Source organism: Leptonychotes weddellii, chromosome 13 (genome assembly GCF_054177405.1).
Source record: "Leptonychotes weddellii isolate Sample4059 chromosome 13, ASM5417740v2, whole genome shotgun sequence".
Classification (NCBI taxonomy): Eukaryota; Metazoa; Chordata; class Mammalia; order Carnivora; family Phocidae; genus Leptonychotes; species Leptonychotes weddellii.
Window position 1 is genome coordinate 28,247,786 of NC_138381.1, and position 19,311 is coordinate 28,267,096.

The window sequence follows — 19,311 nt, forward strand, 5'->3', positions numbered from 1 at the left end:
AACTTGTATCCTTCTTTTCCTGTTTAATCTGTCTTTGTCAGTTTAATTTTCAGACCCAGTCAGAAGCCCTGAGAGGGTCAGGGAAAACTTTTCCCTCCTCTACCCTGTCATCTTCCCTATCAACCCATGTGACCGCTCCCTGCCTTCTGCATGAACCCTTAGTACTGCTTGCAGTTGCCTAGCTAACCATGTCACCTCATACCTCCATGTTGAGTCACCCTGGTCTCCCCAACTCTACCATCTTGGTCTACCTTTGCCATGCCATCCTTCTCCCCTTGCCAAAAGTCTATTTTTTATGCCTCCATTTAGACTTTACTGACATCTTACCACTCCTGCATATTGGGAGGAGGTGGACTTCTGTGCATACTTACCTCGCCACATTAGTTGTGTCTCTCTTTGATGGAAGAAACTGTGCATCATGGTTTTGTAATTCCAGTATCTGACATGTGAAAAAGTGCTAAATTTAAACGATTTGTTACTGGTACCACCTTGAGTGGCACCAGGCTGATGGGTGGGGAAGAATTTCTCTCACACGCAAGTGGGATCTGAACAGTTTTGATTATCACAGTAGTCTCCAAAGGCACATTTCTCCTGAAGTCCACTGTTACAGAGTTCAATCAAGGGGCTTCTAAGAAAAACAGATGACTTTCCCCAATAGGAATGAAGTCTGTGCAGATGGAACCAGAGAAATCAAACTATCCTGGCACCAGAGCTATAAAATATGTAAAGGAATTTTAGTGAAATGGATCCAAATTAGAATAGAAGCACTAATCATCCTAAAAGGAAAGCCTTAACACCTTGAGAGCCAGAATGGGAAAGACCACCAAAATCTAATTTGCCATGATCAAGAAAATGAAAGCGCTAACTGACAAGTCCACAGAGACTTTAGGTTGAAGTCAAGGTCGCCCAAGGATCCTTTTGGGTAGAATCAAATGTAATCAGCCAACATCATATTCTTTTTGATATAAACCCAAATGGACTGGACCCTGGTCTCAAGAAGGAAACACATACACACACTCACACATACTTGCATACACTTCAGGGAACAAGGGAACCGAAAAATATAACCCACCCAGGCTTAAAAAGAGAATAGACTGGGTTAACCAGTATATTCACTAATACAAACCACCAACAGGAACCACGAATGTTACCAGCACCAGTATCATTTTTAAACCAGAAGCCTGACTTTACAATCACTAAAGACACACAAAGCTGGGCTCCATAACTAACTTTGCCAAAAATAGTAGAATCTATCTGTAACCTCCTTCCTCGGGTTGTTCCCTGCTAAATCAGCCTCAAGAATGCACACAACAGAGCTCGTGCTTTTGCTGCCATGAGGACTGGCGTAGGAGTTCCTAGCTGCCTCTGTGGGAAGAAAGACTAGTAAGACTACACATTCATAGTGAAGGTGTTAAAAAGTTCCAGGAAGCCAGAACATGACAAATATCACACACACACCTACTACACATACCGAACATATGTACTCTTCAAAGCCAGCCAACGAGGAAGGTATTAGCCTCCAAAATTTCCAGATGAAAAAAGTAAGGCCCTGCAGGACAGTGACCTGCCCAGGGTTATAAAGCTGGTAAGTGGCCAGTAAAAGAATGCAACTCTTGTCACTGCAGACCTCACAGTTCTCTACACAGGTGCATGCTGTCTCCCAGGGGGAAAGCCCAGAGGCTACCCTGTAAAGTGATCAGAAAGGGGGAATCAAAGAGAATGCCAGAAAGAATGTGCCTTATCTCACCTAAACCATAAACACGTAGGACAGCCGAAGCCAAACCTCCACCTACCTTAAATAGAGTCACTGTAGCATCACATAATGCCTCTGTTACCCAGCAACTGTGTGGGTGCCTGGTCAGTGTGCATTGCCATGAGCCCTCCTCTCCCACCACCACACACATCTCTTCATTTTTCCTTACACATTTTGGGATAGACATTTTAAAATACAGAAGGAAGAAATGTTACCTTCTCTACAATGGTAGAGGGGTACGTGGATTAAAACCACCCAGCAATTTCTTTTTTCAAAATGTTAAGCTATCCTCACCCTTCTTGTTTGAGATTCCAAAATCACCTGTTAGGGGCTGAATGTTTATGCCCTCCACCTAGATTCAGTGTTGAAACGCTAGCCCCTGATGTGGCAGTATTAAGAGATTAGGTCCATGGAAGGTAATTCGGATTAGATGAGGTCATCAGGGGAGTATCCCCATGATCGGGATTAGTGCCCTTGTAAGAGTCACAGAACAGCTGGTTTCCTCTCTCTGCTTTCCATCATGTGAGGACACAATGAGAACATAGCCATCCACAAGGTGGGAAGTGGGACCTCACCAGTGCCTTGATCTTGGACTTCCCAGCCTCCAGAACTGAAAAATAAACATTTGTTATTTAAGCCCCTCAGTCTGTAGTATGTTTTTAAGAGGTTTATTTTAGAGAGAGGGAGCTCAGGCATGTGAGCAGGGGGAAGGGCAGAGGGAAAGGGAGAGAATCTCAAGTAGACTCCCTGCTGAGTGCGGAGCACAACCCTGAGTCCATGACCTGAGCCAAAATCAAGAGTCAGACACATCAGCGCCCCATATAGTATTTTTGAACTAAGACAGCTCCTTTCTCCCTACCCAATTAGCCACTGATCAACATATTTATATACATATGTTACTTGTTTTTCTGCTTGCCTACAATCGGTTTCCAGTGGTAACAGCCTGGTCCAAGTTGGGAGATCTGATGTCAGTCAGTCTGTGTGACTCTGGGCAGGTTGCCTCCCTTCGCTTTGTCAATAAGACGAGGGAACAGGGGTTGGGGGGAAAGGAAGATGATCTCTATTCACCCCTTTATCTTCCACATTCTATCAATTCCTTCCAGCCTAGCTAACTCACAGAGTCACTGGGACAAACACATTTGAGAGTGCAGTGAAGAATATTCAGCATTATTTCAGCATGAAAGGAATTTTTTTTTTTTTTTTTTAATTTCCAGACCACTGTGGGCCCAGCCAAGCACTCTCCTGCACCAGTAACCATGTTAGATGTTGATGGGAAATTTTTGAGAGAAGAAAACACAAAGTTCATAGAGAGGGCATGTTGGGAAAAGCCCTGTGCCACAAACCCTTCACTTCCACTTCTCTTGAAATGATAACTGGGCTTCTGGCTCCAGCAGGGGCAATCCCTGTCCTTGTGAGATGTACAACGAAACGTGCATGCTATGAGAAAATCATTTGTGTCTGTTTTCCCAAACACCTGGTTCCGCGTCCGTCCCACGTTCTAGCATATTTGGAGGAGGACAGGGGCAGGCAGGCAAGTCATTTTAATGTAATCATCAGGAGTGACAGCATTTTTCCCTGGTAACAAATTCTCAGGCCCTTTTGCCTGTGCTGGTTTTACACTAGATTGAGCCTCATCATCCTTCATGCTGCATTACATCCGCACCTTCACAGAGAGGAAGCCCAATTTGTTTTGGATCATTTCCGCACCTGCGTTGAGAGTAGCCAGTTATTTTTCAGAGACGAACTCTCAGTAAATATTAGGGGAGTGATTCTGTCATGTGCCGATTTTTGATTCTATTTGAGCAAGGCTAACATTTCTGTAACGTGGAAAAAAACGCCTAAATCTTTTCTAAGAAAAATTTTAAATAAATATCCCTATAATAAAGAGTTCACAACCCCCAAATACACATAAGCATTTTTTTCTTGTTCATTCTAATATAAGGGCAAAGCAGAGCATGTGGCTCTTTAAGCAATTTTCATATGTAGGAACAGTTTTGGCCAAAATTGTGAATTCAGAGAAACTGTTTTAACCAGGAGTGATTTTCTCCTCTGCCTTTCTGGGTCCCCCTAATCCCATCCCTCCTGTAGGAAACAAGCCTCAAGCCAGGGCCAGAGCCATCTGTATCATGGACAGAAGAGTCTCTAATTCATATTTTTAAAAACACATATTTTAAAAAAAGATCCTCAAAAATGAAACAAGTGCTCAGGTCAAAGGAATCAATGACTATGGTGTATTTCCAGGAGTCCACTGGAAAAAACTTTTTTTTAAGTATGGGGGATTCCCTGGTGCCCTTCAGATTGCTCTTGATCAGCAATTGTTCCTCCATCATCATCCCATGTCATCTCCAATGGTAACAAGAACTGGGCAAACTTCCTGGGGCTTCTGCCCTTGGAACCTGGATCTAACTAGAGCTGCCATAACAGTGAGGGTCTTTCGGATGAGGCCAAGATTAAGCTCTTAGAATAAGTCATCTGTCCAAGGTTATACAGCTAATAGTGGGAAAAAGGTTTAAGTCCAGATTTTGACACCAAATTCCATGTTTCCTTCCATGATTTACAATTAATGGTCCTTTAATGGATTCATGAATCACAGACTTCCCTCACAAGAAGCTCAGCAACTCTGGAGAGGATACTGTCTCACCCCTTCCTTCCACCCTTCCCCACCGTGCATGGTAGATACTGACATGAAGGCAAAAGAACATTCACCAACAAGCATGGAGAGGAATGTAATAGGATCACAATAGCTATGGAATGTGTGACGGAGGATGCGGACGCAGAGTGAAGGAATGATGATGAGGCAGTTTGAGGAAAATGGTCCAGCGTGAGTTTGAATAGGGTTGTGAAAGACGACAGAAAAGACAGGAACTGGTGAGAAGAGGGAAGGTGATGATTTCAGGCACGGAAATGTTCCCAGAACCACACAGAGGAAGGAGAGCGCAGATGCAAGGATTCCCCAGGTCACTGGCTACACAGAGGCATCATCAGGCCTACAGAGGCTGGGTGTAGCCTGAGATCCATTTGATCAAAGCAAACGAGATCCAAGAACACCATTGTGTGAAACAGTCACAATTTCTTATATTTGAGCGGATCCCACTGAGCCATTCAAAACAGGGTATGTTTCTTGGTAAACTTTTCTCTCAACCTGTTAGAAGGGACTCAGAGAACATCTGCTAACCATGCATGATGTGTTGTTACACCGCACAGAATGTCACCATCGAGAACAAATGGCATCACCACCATGCTGCGGCATTCCATTTTACAAAATGATATGTCGTTATTAAGCGGCAAGAGATATTGATTTCTCAGTATGTTTCCTGTTTGCTCAATTGCTTTGGTTACAACAACACTATATGTTAAATACACTGAGGAGATACACGTTTATCCATGGGTCCTCAGGAATGTGGGACCTGCTCTTTGCCCTGGCAAATCATCAAATCCCTTGACACCCCTTCTTGATTTTGTTCTCTCAAATGGGACCTGGCTTTTCCCCCCCTTTTTCTTGTCGAAGAGTTTAAAATATGAGAAAGCACCTCATATGGAGTTGGTCCCATGGTACAGGGCACAGTCTGCAAGTCAGAGCCGCAGGGGCAGGCCCCAGCTTTATGACTGATCACCAAGCTACCTTGGGAGTCACACCACCTCCCTGATCTTCTGTTTCCCCCTGTGTAAAGGGAAAGGGGGACACTAAATTATTTCCAAGAGCTCTTTGCCCACTAATAATATACTATTCTTTAGTGTCTTAAAGGACACTTTCATTCAATAGATTTCTTTTCATTCAATATATATTAAGTGCTTAATACATGCCAGGTATTGTTCTAAACCCTAGGAATACAACAAAAAACAAACAAAAAATGAAAACAAAAAAACAGCCACCTGCTTTGCTGGAGCTTAACTTCTAACAGATGAAGATAGTAAAAATATACAAATAAAAATAAGTAAGTAAATACATATTATGCCAAATGGTGAATACTGTGAAATTAGGGTAAATGGTATAAAGTGTGGGGTTGTGGGAATAGGATGGGGTAAGGAGTGGGATGTGAATCTCTTTCTATGTATTCAGGGGGGCACTGGCTGGTAAGGTCACATCAGCACAGAATGAAGTGAGAAAGTAAACCATACAGGCATCTAAGAGGAGGAGTATCCTAGATCAAAGGAACGGGAAATGCAAAGGCCCAGGGGCAGGAGTGTGCGTGAAGTGTGCTAGGAATGTCTCCAAGTGCTCTTGCTTGGAGGTACAGCCAAAGGCTCAGCCAGATGTTGCTGTGTTCCCTGACTTGCCTTCTGCTGCTGCCATTGGTTCAACACAGACTTGAGCGATGTTCTGGGCAGCACTGGAAACATTCTAGAAAATGCCTACCCTTGAGTATATGGAAAGTCCACAGCTGCCCTCTCTGAAACCTGGTAAACTAAAGTACAAATCTTTCAGGAATGCATAGGAGGCTGCAATTCTCCCACAAATAAATAAATTCTCCTCTTCACAAATAGTAAACACTATGAGAATTTTTTTCTTCTGAAAAAAGCAAAGTTGAAACTTAGGTTGTTATACTTGAGAGGAAAAGATAAAATCAAAACCTACTCTGTGAAGGTGGGAATGGTCCTCTGCCTAGAAGTCTGCCATGAAGAGAGCTTTTGTAATTAAGCCACACAATCACCTTGAGGATACTTAATAGCTTAATAAGACTTTTAATGAGTCTCTTTGAAAATGAGAAACCCCACTGTATAAAATGGATCCATAAAATGTTATGCAGCTGTGCTGTGGCCTCAAACAAATCACAAACACAACCCGTCCAGTATTCTGTAATATTATATGCCAAGTTTAGAAGACAAGGATTTTGGCTACACCTGTCTCAAAGCACACTTAGGAAAGACTACAAATGCCTCCACACATAACCCCACAAACATGGACACTGGGTGGCTGACCACATGAGGAACCCTGAAAAATCCAGTCTCATGCTTACATGTCTCCTAAATACGTCAATTTATACTGAGAGCCGCCTCCTCTGAATTCCTACATTTTAAAGACCGTTGATTTATTTAACATTTCCCTTTAGAATGGACCAGTCACTACCATTGGGAAGAAGATACCAGGAAGACCACCACTTTATCTTTGTGCTTTGGATATTTACCCTCTACTAGTGCTTCTACATGAGGCAACATGATGTTAGGTATCATGGGACTTGCAAACCAATGTTTGTACGAATTTAGAAACGAGGTCAAATTGCTATTGAAAGTAGTCAGGAAAGGCTTCATGGAGGTGGCAATGTTTTTAATGAGGCTTGAGGTGAGGACTCTCCAGGAAAAAATGAAATGGAAAGTGTTGGCAGAACTGCAAGTAACCTAACATGGAAAGAGGAACAAATGTCAGTACAAAAGCAATAAAAGCTCAAGGCTAGAGGGTGATGAGAAGAGAATGCCGACCCTTGGTTTAGAAGCATTGAGAATTTGCACTTTAAACCACGCCTAACTGGGTGGACTCTGAAGGCTTCTGAGCAGAAGTTAGCTAGAGACTAATACTATGGCAGTATGTATATTTTAGAGTAAAAGGAAACTGCAAACTGGGTTTAAGAACTTAAGAAAATTGGCACTTCACCTAGAGTGGGAGCCACCTGAAGGCCAGAGAGAGATTAAAAACAACTCTGACAAATTCTAGCAAAACATTAAGCTCTTTGCCATTCGTTTCACACTAAATAGCCTGGGGTAGGGAGTGTTTTATCTTTTCCTTCAGCTCCCACATCTAGCACAGGATTGGTCCCAAATCAGATGCTCCATGAGCAATTGCTGATGGGCTAACATGAAAACCTCCTGTCTCCTGTGTAGCCTCTTCAGGGGGTAACAACAGAGGGCACTCCTAGGGTCCACCCCAGGCAGAAAATGGGCAAGAGCTTCAGCCTCGTCTGTCATATCAAGGGTCACAGCTAGAGAGTTCCCTCCATGAAAGCTCCCAAATATTGGCAAATGTAGCCTCAGACTGCACCTCGGCAACCATCATCCAGCTTCCTCCTCCATGAAGAGGCAGAACATCAGGATCCTCTATAGCATGGAAGGCTTCTACATGAAACTGCAGAGTAAGCTATGTGCCTCACTGGGGACTATGGTCACATAATGCCACCATCTGCAGATAAGCGGCACAGTCATCTAACATCAGCATTTTTAGCTTATTCTAGCGTTTCTTAAAGAGGACTGCATGGTCCTATTCAGAACTCTGAGTGCGGGATGTTCAGCAAGCTCCATATGGAAAATGGGGGCTCATTTACAGGACATGGAGCAATTGGAGTACATTGAGACAGGTGCTGCAGTCCCCACCTTGGCAACTGCCCTGTGACGCTGTGTCCATCACTGAGTGAATGTGGGTGAAGATGGGGGCATATGCGGTCTCCATGCTTCTGAAAACTTTACAATCCATACCCCATGAACAGACTTGGATGAAGGAGGATTTCATCTCTAAGGAGTTGAAAACAATGTTTGTGAGTGTGATTCTACTTTGGGTTGCCAGAATAATATATAATAATCACACCATGTTTGTTCCCTCTTTGAGCTTCCCAACTTGCCTGAAGTAGGATTAATGAACCTATTCTGTAGATTCTGCTAATAGGATCAAACAAAAACCATCACTCTAGGTCTTAAGAAAAACTGCTGTAACAAACTGCGTTACCCTGGCAGAAATTTTAAAGATTCTAAAAGAAATTCTAAAGCAAATCCAGTATTCACAGGAATACGAGAAATGAGTGATATTATAAAGGATACAACTTTTTAGGAGGCAATATTTATCAAAATTATTTATGAATTTATTATTCGATCCTGAAATTCTGCCTCTAGAAATCTATCCAACATATATTTCCATGTACACAAAGACATGTGTGAAAATGTCTATTACCACAGGCTTTGTCACCTTGGAAAAAATCGTGCCAAATTCAATGGTTGGATCATGGTCCATCCATACTGTGGAATATTACATAGGCATTTCTTTTAAAAAAGATTTTAACTTTTTAATTCTATATACTTATCTGTATCTTGAAACTTTTAATAATGAGTATGTATTCATATATTAACTTCATTTTTAAACCTTTTAATGTAAAAAAGAAACAGCTAGAATCCAAAAACTCTGGATTCGTATCTAATGTATATTCCAGGGTTCTACAATCTGTGAAGTGCTTTTTAGTTTTCTTCCCAGCTTTATGGGGATGTAATTGACAAATAATATTGTATAAGTTCAAGGTATACAACAGTGATGATGCGATATATGGACACACTGTAAAATAATTACATAAAGGTTAAAGGTTGGTTAACACATCCATCACATCTGAGCATTTGTGTGTGTGTGTGTGTGTGTGTGTGTGTGTGTGTGTTGAGAAAATTTAAGATCTATACTCTTAGCAAATTTCAGGCATGTAATATAATATTGTTAACTACAGTCACCATGCTATATTTTAGTTCCCCAGAACTTGCTCATCTCATAAGTTTGTCCCTTTGACCAAATGTCCAATTTCCCCATACCCCAGGCCCCTGGTAACCACCCATCTATGATTTCTAGGAGTTTGGCTTTTGTAGATTCTACATATAAGTGAGATCAGGCAGTATTTGTCTTTCTCTGTCTGACTTACTTCACTTAGAATATGTAAAACATTTTTTAGATTCACCTGTCAAACAATTTAGTTTTCCCAGGATCTGCAGGTCACACAAAGTTCAATGTTAGAGCTTCTGGGGGCAACCGTGTTATGAACTCAAACAATGGGTGTGTTCTTGTAACAGTTTTTTTCCTCCTTAGGAGGTCTATACTGCATGTTGTACTGAGCTGGATGTTACCTACAGAGAACGAATAAATTGGATATCAGGAAAGAATACATGCGGCCAACATGGATTTCTTCCTGGCCCAGTAGTTACCCTGGTCTCCCCACTGTTCTGTCACCTCTACTGTGAAACCTAATGTGTAACTCATAAATTCGCTATCATTCATGCATTGAAATTGAGTTCTTACTGTGTCTCAAGCATGAGATGAGTAAGATTCTGTCCTTTTCTGTTTTTCTTTCAGGGAAGATAGAAGAGGGCACAGACATAAAAACAACCCTTCACTGAGGATGAAAATCAAGGCCACGTGGCTCCTTCCTGCCCTTTCCATTATGGCCCCACATTGACTTCATCCACGTGTTGACACCATATATCTGTAAGAAGGGAGTGGAGATGAGGTAGACGGAGATGCTGGACTGTGAAATAAGAAGTGGTGTCAACTAGGCAATTTCCAACAATGTGACCTTAGACTAGCTATTCAATTTCTCTGAAACTCAATTCCATTCTTAATTATGAGTAAACACATCCTGCCTCCCACACTGAGTTTTCATGGAAAGCAGTCAATATAAAGTACCTGGAGGCACTGCACAAGCTACAAAGTAGTACACCAAAACATGAATTACTTTACAAACTTTCTTTTTTGCTGTGTTTAAGAGGGCATTGTGGAAGAACTCTCAAGTTGTGCAGGTTTCCTTTTTTTTTTTCCAACCATGACACATGTTAGGGCTGCCACCTCTGGGTCAAGGGTGCTGAAGAAATCACCTGAGTATGAAGTAATGTGTGTAGAATCAGATGCAAGCTTGCTTGTGTTAATAGTCAGAACCTATTTATTACACGTAAGTACGCATGTGCATCGCTCAAAGTTCACCTGTATAAATTACCAAAATGATGACAGAATGTTAAAATTATTCATGATATCAAATATAAACCATCTTTCAATCCAAGGAACTCAGAGCACCAAAAAGGATGAGCAGAAGGCTGCACAGACAGATGTAGAAGGAAAGACCCCTGGTCAGGGTCTGACAGCTGGGAGTGATCATCCAAACTCCTGGTTATCACTTGACAGAGCAGTCAACTCTCAGGTCAAGAGATAAGTTTCCAGCCACTCACGTGTGAAACTCCACAAGAGAATTTATCTCCTTGTGAGTCCCAAAGAGCCTGACTGAATCTGCCTATTATGCCACCTATAAAGTGAAAATGTAGCAGGGCGGACCCTGTCCATCAACCCCGGGATCAGGATTACATGTGACCTGACGCCACCTACTCCCGGTGATGTCTGTGCCCTGCTCCAGGTAAAAGGAACAGAAAAAACCTTCGACAGGCTCCTTCTGCCTCATGCTTCTAGAACCTAGGTACTCTTGGGGGGAGGGGAGCAGGAATTGTCCATATTAAGAAAACTGAAAATAAAAATAAAATACAATAGAATAAAAACCTTAACTACTGCTTTGAAATCCAGATCTCAGATATTTTCAGAACAGAAATGTGACAGGTTTCCTTTGTAATCCCTTACTCACACAGTGCCTGCTGCCCCATTAGCCCCTCAGAGAGCTCTCCTTCCCCTGTGCTCCTGGAGTGGATCAAGGGATCCCTCATAACACTACATCTTCTTTCTTCAAAATCTGTTTTCAATCCTGATTCTTCTTCAGCTTACCCCAAAAGCCCTGAAATTTATACAAACAGAAAGCCCTCATCTACCATATGAATTTGGTTTTATCTAAATTTTTTGTAGTTTTTAAGGAATTTGGAAGAAATAGATTCTGTGTCCTGATAAGAAATTTACTACAACCCCATTAATTTTCTACAACCCAGTTAATTTTCAAGTCAGACTTTATGAAGAACAGAAGTCACTGGCCAGGGACAGTCTCTCTTCTCAGAGGAAAACAGGATGAAAGATTTCCACTTACCCCGTGATGCACCAGAGGCTGGTGACAAGATGATGAGTTTGGTGCTTGGGGAGAATAAGCAGGCATGTGCTTCAGGGCTGACATTGAGGTGCTTAGCTGCTGTCACTTTCTTTTCTGGGTAAGAGACCTCTTGGCAGTGGAAGTAATAGCCCATGTTTGGAAGAAAAGGTATCACACTCAAGTGAATGCTGCCTCTTCAAAGAGTGATGCTATTGAGTTTTCTCTGATTTTTAGATGTAGGAGATACCACTGATCTAAGGCTCAAGTGCTCACAAGTGACGTTGTCTGCAGAAGGGATAAAGCAAGGGGAAGGAGTGGAAGAATTTCCCCTAGCCTCTATCTTTAAATGTGGCCTTCATATAAGCCACCATGGATGGACAACAGAAGAAAGTTAAACAACATAAGCTTATCTGTAAAGTTGACTAAAAACAATAGGTCATCAGGATAGACCTCAAACTGTAATGAAAAACAATTTTAAGTACCTCAGCAACTGAAGTGGACAAATCCTGTCCCCCAGAAGCTTCTGGATGCCAATATGGACATTCCATTTTGCTGTCTCTTCAAGGAGGTCCAGCCTATTACAGAGTTCCAGGGGAAACTCCGGGGAGGATGGGCCCTTGCTCAAAAGTCATCTCCCTCTTGCTTCGCTTATTCTTGAGTCCCCTATGTCAAAAGAGCTAAGCTATTTCTTCCTAGAGATATGGCTGAAATACCAACTGAACTGGGAGAATAAATGCAACCTCCAAATACATGAGCAGTGTCATCCATTGATGAGATGGATTTTCAAGGAGGGAACAGGGGAAGCATGAGGACACTCAAGACCTGATTGGTGAAGGAAAGAATCTAGCATGATGCCTGAAATAAATTCCACCTAATCAAATCACTGGATTCAATTTGTCAAAATTTTATTGAGAACCTTTGTGTCTAAGTTCATGAGAGATGTTGCTCTCTTTCTCTTCAGATAGTGTTCTTTTTTGTGCTTTGTATGGGTTTGTTATCAGGGTAATACTGGCATGTTCCTTCTTCTATTTTCTGGAAGAGATTTCAAAAAATTCACATTTATTCTTCACTGAATATTTCATAAAATTCTCCACTGAAACCATATGGGCCTATGGGTTTCTTTTTGGGTAATTGTTTAATTAGAATTTCATTTCCCTGATCGTGAAAAGGCTATTCAAAATATCCATCCCATACTGGGTCAGTCAGTAGTTTTTGTTTTTGAAAAGATGGTGGATCTCACCTAAGTTGTCAAATATGTATCTATAGACCTGGTCGTAGCAATTTCATACTGTCCCTTCTGAGGTCTTCATGGTCTGTCATGATGCCCTGTTTCATTCCTGATTCTGGTAATTTTTTCCCCCTTCTGTCAGTCTTGCTACACATTTGTCAGTTTTATTCATTTTCTCCAAGCAGCAGCTCTTCCTCTATTGTTCTGTTTTCAGTTTCACTGATTTCTGCTATTCTCCTTATTTCCTTCCTTTTTGTTTTGAACTTATTCACTTCATTCTCCTTATTCTAGGTTTGTGAAATGAGTGCTTAAAGATTTTTTTCCTCTTTCCTAATATAAACATTGAGACTAAGACTTTTCCTCTCAGTACTGCTTTAGCTATGGTCCCATAAATTCTGATAAATTTTCATTTTCATTCAGTTCAATATACTATTTCTCTTAAGATTTCTTATTTTATACAATATTCAGCAAGAAATTTAGTTCCCAAATGTTCAGAGGTTTTCCTGTTACTCATGTCTAGTTTTACTCCACTGTGGTCAGAGAACAACTATATACGAATTCTTTTAAATTTGCTGAGATTTGTTTTATGGTCCAGGATGTAGTCTATATGGGTGTATGTTCTATGGAAAGTTGAATGTTTATCTGTTCTTGTTGGGTGGAGTACTCTATCAATGTTAGTTAGATCTTGTTGGTCAATGACGCTGTGGAATTCCTCCATATCCTTACGGATTTTCTATCTGGTTGTTCTACCAGTTATTGATTTGGTAGCACATCTCAACACTCCTCTAAGTGTGGATTTGCTTATCTCTTCTGTTTTTGTTTTACATATTTTGTGACTTGCTTGGTGCAATCAATTTACGATTGCTGTATCTTCTTAATGGACCACCTAATTTATCAGGTACTAATAGCTATTCCTACTTTAATATTTACATAATATTTTTTCCATCCTTTTACATTCAACATGCTTATAACCTTTATTTAAAGTGAGTTTCTTGTAGACAGCATATAGCCGGGTGAGGTTTTCTTAATTCACTGTCAATGTCTTCTAAAAGATGTACTTGGGGCTCCTGGGTGGCTCAGTTGGTTGGGCGACTGCCTTCGGCTCAGGTCATGATCCTGGAGTCCCGGGATCGAGTCCCGCATCGGGCTCCCTGCTCGGCGGGGAGTCTGCTTCTCCCTCTGACCCTCCCCCCTCTCATGTGCTCTCTCTCATTCTCTCTCTCTCAAATAAATAAATAAAATCTTTAAAAAAAAAATAAATAAAAGATGTACTTATATAATTTATATTCAATGCATGATACCTCTTGGTTGGAAGGGGTAAATGTGTGTCATCACTGGTTCTTGTGCAGTCTCTGCTGACAATTCAAAGTGAAGGTGGCCGGGTGCCTGGGTAGCTTAGTCAGCTAAGGGTCTGACTCTTGATTTAAGTGTCTCAACCCAGTTAAGTGTCTGGGTTTTCAGCTTCTCTGGAACCCAATCTGAGATAAATGAAATCCCAAAAAGAAAAACCAGGCAATTCAGCAGGTTTTCTTTGGGTCCCCAGTTTCCTAGCTGGTCTAACTTCTCTCCTTATGCTACCCATATACATAATGTCCAAGACTTTTAATTCTATTTAATGGGTGATATAGAGAAAAATAGGTCTGCTCCATCTATCCTAATGGGAAAGTCCCCATATGGACTTTGGAAGGAATTAAAATAATCTGCTTTATAACAAATATGTTGAATCTAAATTCCAGGAAGTAATGATCCCACTGTACTCTGACACTGTAACACTGAGTCTGAAGTGCAAAACCCTATTTTCAGAATCACATTTTTTAAATGAACATTAATCATTAATGCACAAGAGGAATACAAGTACTACTCCACCTAGTATCACATTACAGAATCTTGTCACATGAAGAACCGTTGAAAGACCTAGATCCGATTGAAGTGTTGACTATCCTACAGTAAGTTTGTTCTTTATGAATCCTGAGGGACAAACAAGATTAACAGGTTTTATCTGGCTAAATGAGGCAATTCAGCCTCAATAAAAAGGATTTGCTGATGATAATAGTAGTAGTAATACTTCATAAATAGCTAACCCTGAGTATTTCACACAGCCAGAGTGCCCAATGATTTACATATAGCATCTCAATTGGTTCCTACCACCACCCTGTGATGTGGAAACTGTAGTGTCTCCATCTTTGGAGGGGAAAGACCCAAGCTTTGAGGAGCTGAGTCACTCATCCAAGTCCACACAACTAGCATGTACTGGAATCAGGATTCAAACCCAAGTCCGCATGGCTCCAGAGCCAGGGTTGCTAACCATTATGCTTCTACTGCTCCCCAGATGATTTCCGAGCCATCAAACAGGCTGTATCCAGACTCTCAAAACTCTGCCACTGCAGAAATAAGTCCCTCTGGGTGAGCTAAGCCTGATATTTTATGGCGAAAGTCTCTTTCATTATCGTGTCTGTAAGAACGGGCTTGAGTAGCTACATGCTTCTCTTCTTTGCATCTCAGCCATTTAATCATTTGAAACTGATTTGAAACTCAGCACATCTGAGATGTGCTGGCCTTTCTTCCCCATGTGTCCCAGCTGGTTTGAGAACTGAATTTCTCAAGCTGTGCATGACAAGTACAGGGAAGCTCCTCGTAACCAGGAAATTAGAGCAAATGGCTGAATTTTTTTTTTTTTTTTTTGGCTGTTTTCCCTTTTACAACTTTTTGCTCCAGTCTCTTTGAAGACCGTATTAATCTACATGCATTTTACACCAAATGTTTCTCATCTTGTCCTGAAGGGAGGATTTTCCAAATGGAAAAAGGAGTTTTAATGATGGCAAACTTTGTTCAATTCCTGCTTTAATAGCAGTTCTTTTCAATCTAGTTTTTAAGTCCACGTAAGTCATGTAAAAACAAATCTAATACTTTATGCTTAGGGTCTGGCAAGTACTAATGAAAGTAGCATTTATTTTAAGACACAATAACTCTGTGTGCGTGTGTGTGTGTGTGTGTGTGTAATGGTTGGGGGGACTAACTTTGGTGTCTGACAACAAAGCTAAATTTTAGTTTTCTTTCACTTGTTAATTGTAGGACCTAGGTCTTTTCTCCACCTGTAAAAACTGAGATAATTATAAAACATCTCTCATAGGTCTGCTGTGTCTCAAGTGTGGTGACTTCTGTGAGACTGTTAATATGCCTAACACACAATGTCTAACATATAGGAAGCATTGCATTAACATCAACACTCTTGCCTTTCTCACTTCTATTATCAATTTGATGAAAAAACATTTCTTTGCCATGTTCTATAATCACAAACACCTGAGCAGCAGATAAATATATACACACACTTTATAGATAGACGATGATAGATAGAATGACAGACTGATTAATTTCCAGGAAAAAAGAAAAGGAAAGTAAGTATTTCCAGAGAAAGTATTGAGCAGTCATTTAACGTTCCCTTATCTGAGAAAAGGCTCTGATTCTCAAATTCTCTAGAACACTGTTAAATAAAGCTTTCTGTCCAGTTCTGTAGCCACTAACCACTTGCGTCTCCTGAGCACTTGAAATATCACTAGTGTAACTGAGGAACTGAGTTTTAAATTCTAATTTGAATAGCCACATACAGTTAGTAAGCTATCCGATTGGACATCACAGCTATAGAGAGGGGTCCCACTGAAGAGCTGATTGACATTTTTTAAAGTCCATCAAAGCATTAAAATTCTACTCAATTCAGGATTCTCTGGAGATGTGAAAGGTCTTCCAGGAGTTTTAGAAGCTTTGTAGAGGATGCTACAAGCTAGAGCCTCCTGTTTTCTTTTACCTTCACACTCCTTCACACCTTACTGCTACCACCCACAACATTATTTAAGCAGGTGAAATTAGGTTAAACTATACACCAATTATTAAATTAGTCAAATAGCCTAAGAGCTTGTATAAAAGCTTTCTTTTGAAACTCTTACTCCCCCTTTAATGAAAATATGAAAAGAAGAAGAAATGTGGACTGGTGTTTCTAACATCTATAGGTACTTTCTCCTCACAAGGCCCACAGGGCAATGGGGCATGCACAGTCCCCTTGTAAAAGACAACTTGCTGAGGGCAAAATGCCAGTGAGATCAGATAGGCTTTGACAGTAGATCTACTAGCAAGGTAAGATGCAAACATAATCATACCTCACATTTACAGGGTACTTTGAATCTTTTTAAGAAAGATACCTTAAAAAAGAAAGATACCTGAGAAGTTAAACATCTTGTCTGATTTTTTAATTATTCTATGCATCAGTCAGGTTACGCAAGTGAGGCACAAAGAAATTTGTGAGTCATCAAACCCTCAACTCCCTGATTCCTAAACTACTATATTTTACCCTTGACTCACTAACCTAATGTACCCTTGCACAGGACAAGGCATTAATACTCCCTTGACTCATTCTCATAATGGCCAACTACAAATATCATTAAATGACCCAGTTGTGTCCAGAAGTTTTACAACCACAGAATAGAGTTTTTTTCCTAGTATATAAAGCCAACAGATTGGTGAAGAGCTCTCAAAAGTAACCTTGGCTTCCAGAGAAATGAACCTAACCCCTGAGACACAAGTCTTCACCATAACACTTCTAGCAGTAAATCCAGGTCATAGATAACAGCAATCATGGGTCACAAAGAGGAATGTAACATGAGGGAACACAAACAAGTCAGCAAAGCCCTCCTTGCCAATGCAAATTAGTATGTAATCATTATTTCCTGAATGATCGTTTCATAGGAAGTGATGGGAGGAAATTGGCTGGTTGTTTGGACTGTGCCTACTCTACGTTTAGAATCAAATCACTCGTGGTACAGATAAAACTGTCAAAACTTGGGTGCCTGGGTGGCTCAGTTGGTTAAGCGACTGCCTTCGGCTCAGGTCATGGTCCTGGAGTCCCGGGATCGAGTCCCGCATCGGGCTCCCTGCTCAGCGGGGAGTCTGCTTCTCCCTCTGACCCTCCCCGCCCTCATGCTCTATCTCATTCTCTCTCTCAAATAAATAAAATCTTTAAAAAAAAAAAAAAAAGTCAAAACTTGACATGTTACATTCATTAAAGAGGAAGGTAGCACTGATTTACAGATGGTACCACTTCTCAAGGCCTAAGGGTTTCCAAAGGAGCATCTCTAAAGGGTTGACTAAAAGTTGGTGTAGAGTCAAAGGTCATGTTCTGGAAGAGCTAGAAAGGCCTGCATGACGGGAAATAACCTCCTGCAAATGAAGTAAGAGAAGGTACACACTACAGTCTGTAGTCCTGGTGAAACAGATGACCCAACCAGTGCCACCCTGAGGAGAACGTGCTTTGGCTAACACTGTTCAGTGAGAAATCTGACCATTACCAATTGCATTTAGTGATCAGGACCACAAAGTGATGGATGCCTCAGTGACCTAGCCATTGATAGACTGCACAGATGAAGTGAGCCAAATCTTGGTGTAAATTCTTCTTCTATCTCCCACCCTATTAAATTTAAACTAACGCTTAAATAGGAAAAGACAACCCTGACCCCACCACATATCCTGAAACATTCGCTGTATTTCAGAAGAGAGGGGCAAATGGTAGTCTGTACAGCTCTAGCCCCACCGTGTTAGTTTACCGACCTCAGCCCACTAGCACATATTTTTAAGTTAGTAGATAAAGAGTTGGAAATCACTTTTCTTTGAGACAACAAGAAAATCAAATCCGTGGCATTGGTCTAATCAGCTCCACTGAATTTGCCATACACAAGGCATCCAAGTGAGTTACCAGCCCAGATGGAGAGGGGGGGGGCAATTAGGAAGGCCCCAGGGAGTGGCTGGCTGACTTCCTGAAAGATTTCCAGTGGGTGGCTGTCTAATCTGACAGGATCCCAGGACACAGCTGGGAAGCCCTGGGACACGGCAACAATTCTTCCAAAGGGCCATCTTTAAAACACTAAGGTAAAAATAGCTTTCTCCTTCTGTGAAATGTCATTTCGTATTTTACCAAGGTCCAAAATTCAAAGGCCCGTGTTACACTGAGTGTTAAACTCTGCCATCCTTAGGTGTTTTCATATCTTCTGTAGCTGCTCGATTAATAGGCCAACTGGCTACTTTTTATACTGCATTTAGAGGGGATAAATATACTTAAAGGACAGCCAGTGTTAACTATTCAGGAAAGGAAGGAGGGGAGGAAAGAGGAGGGAGACTAGAATGAAATGGGACATCCATCCTGTCACAGGAAACAGACAGTAGTGGCTAAGAATATTGATGAAAATATTGAAGATCAATTTTAAGTGTTTCCTACATGGGAAATCTAAAGTAGGACATTTCATACATCACTACTGGCCTGATTCTTTCATTCCTTGCCTGTCATTTTGACTTTGTGTTTTTTTTTTTCCTCCCCCTCTTTTCAGGTTGTTTTCTTCTTGACTAAAGAAAAGAAAAAGAAGCTGACTGCATGTGGTTCCAGCCAGAAATTTCTCTGTAGAAGAACTCTCACAGGTTGTGGTTTCATCAGCTCTAGCGGGTCAAGTCAGACACAGAATACATGTAGGAAGCACTGTGTCTGAGTTACACGACTGTTGAGTGTGAGGGGGATCAAGCAATCAGTGAGGACATGCCCATTCTGTTCTCTGTGGAGGATCATTTAAAAGTTTTTCTTTTTTTAAATAAATTTTGGCTTTCAG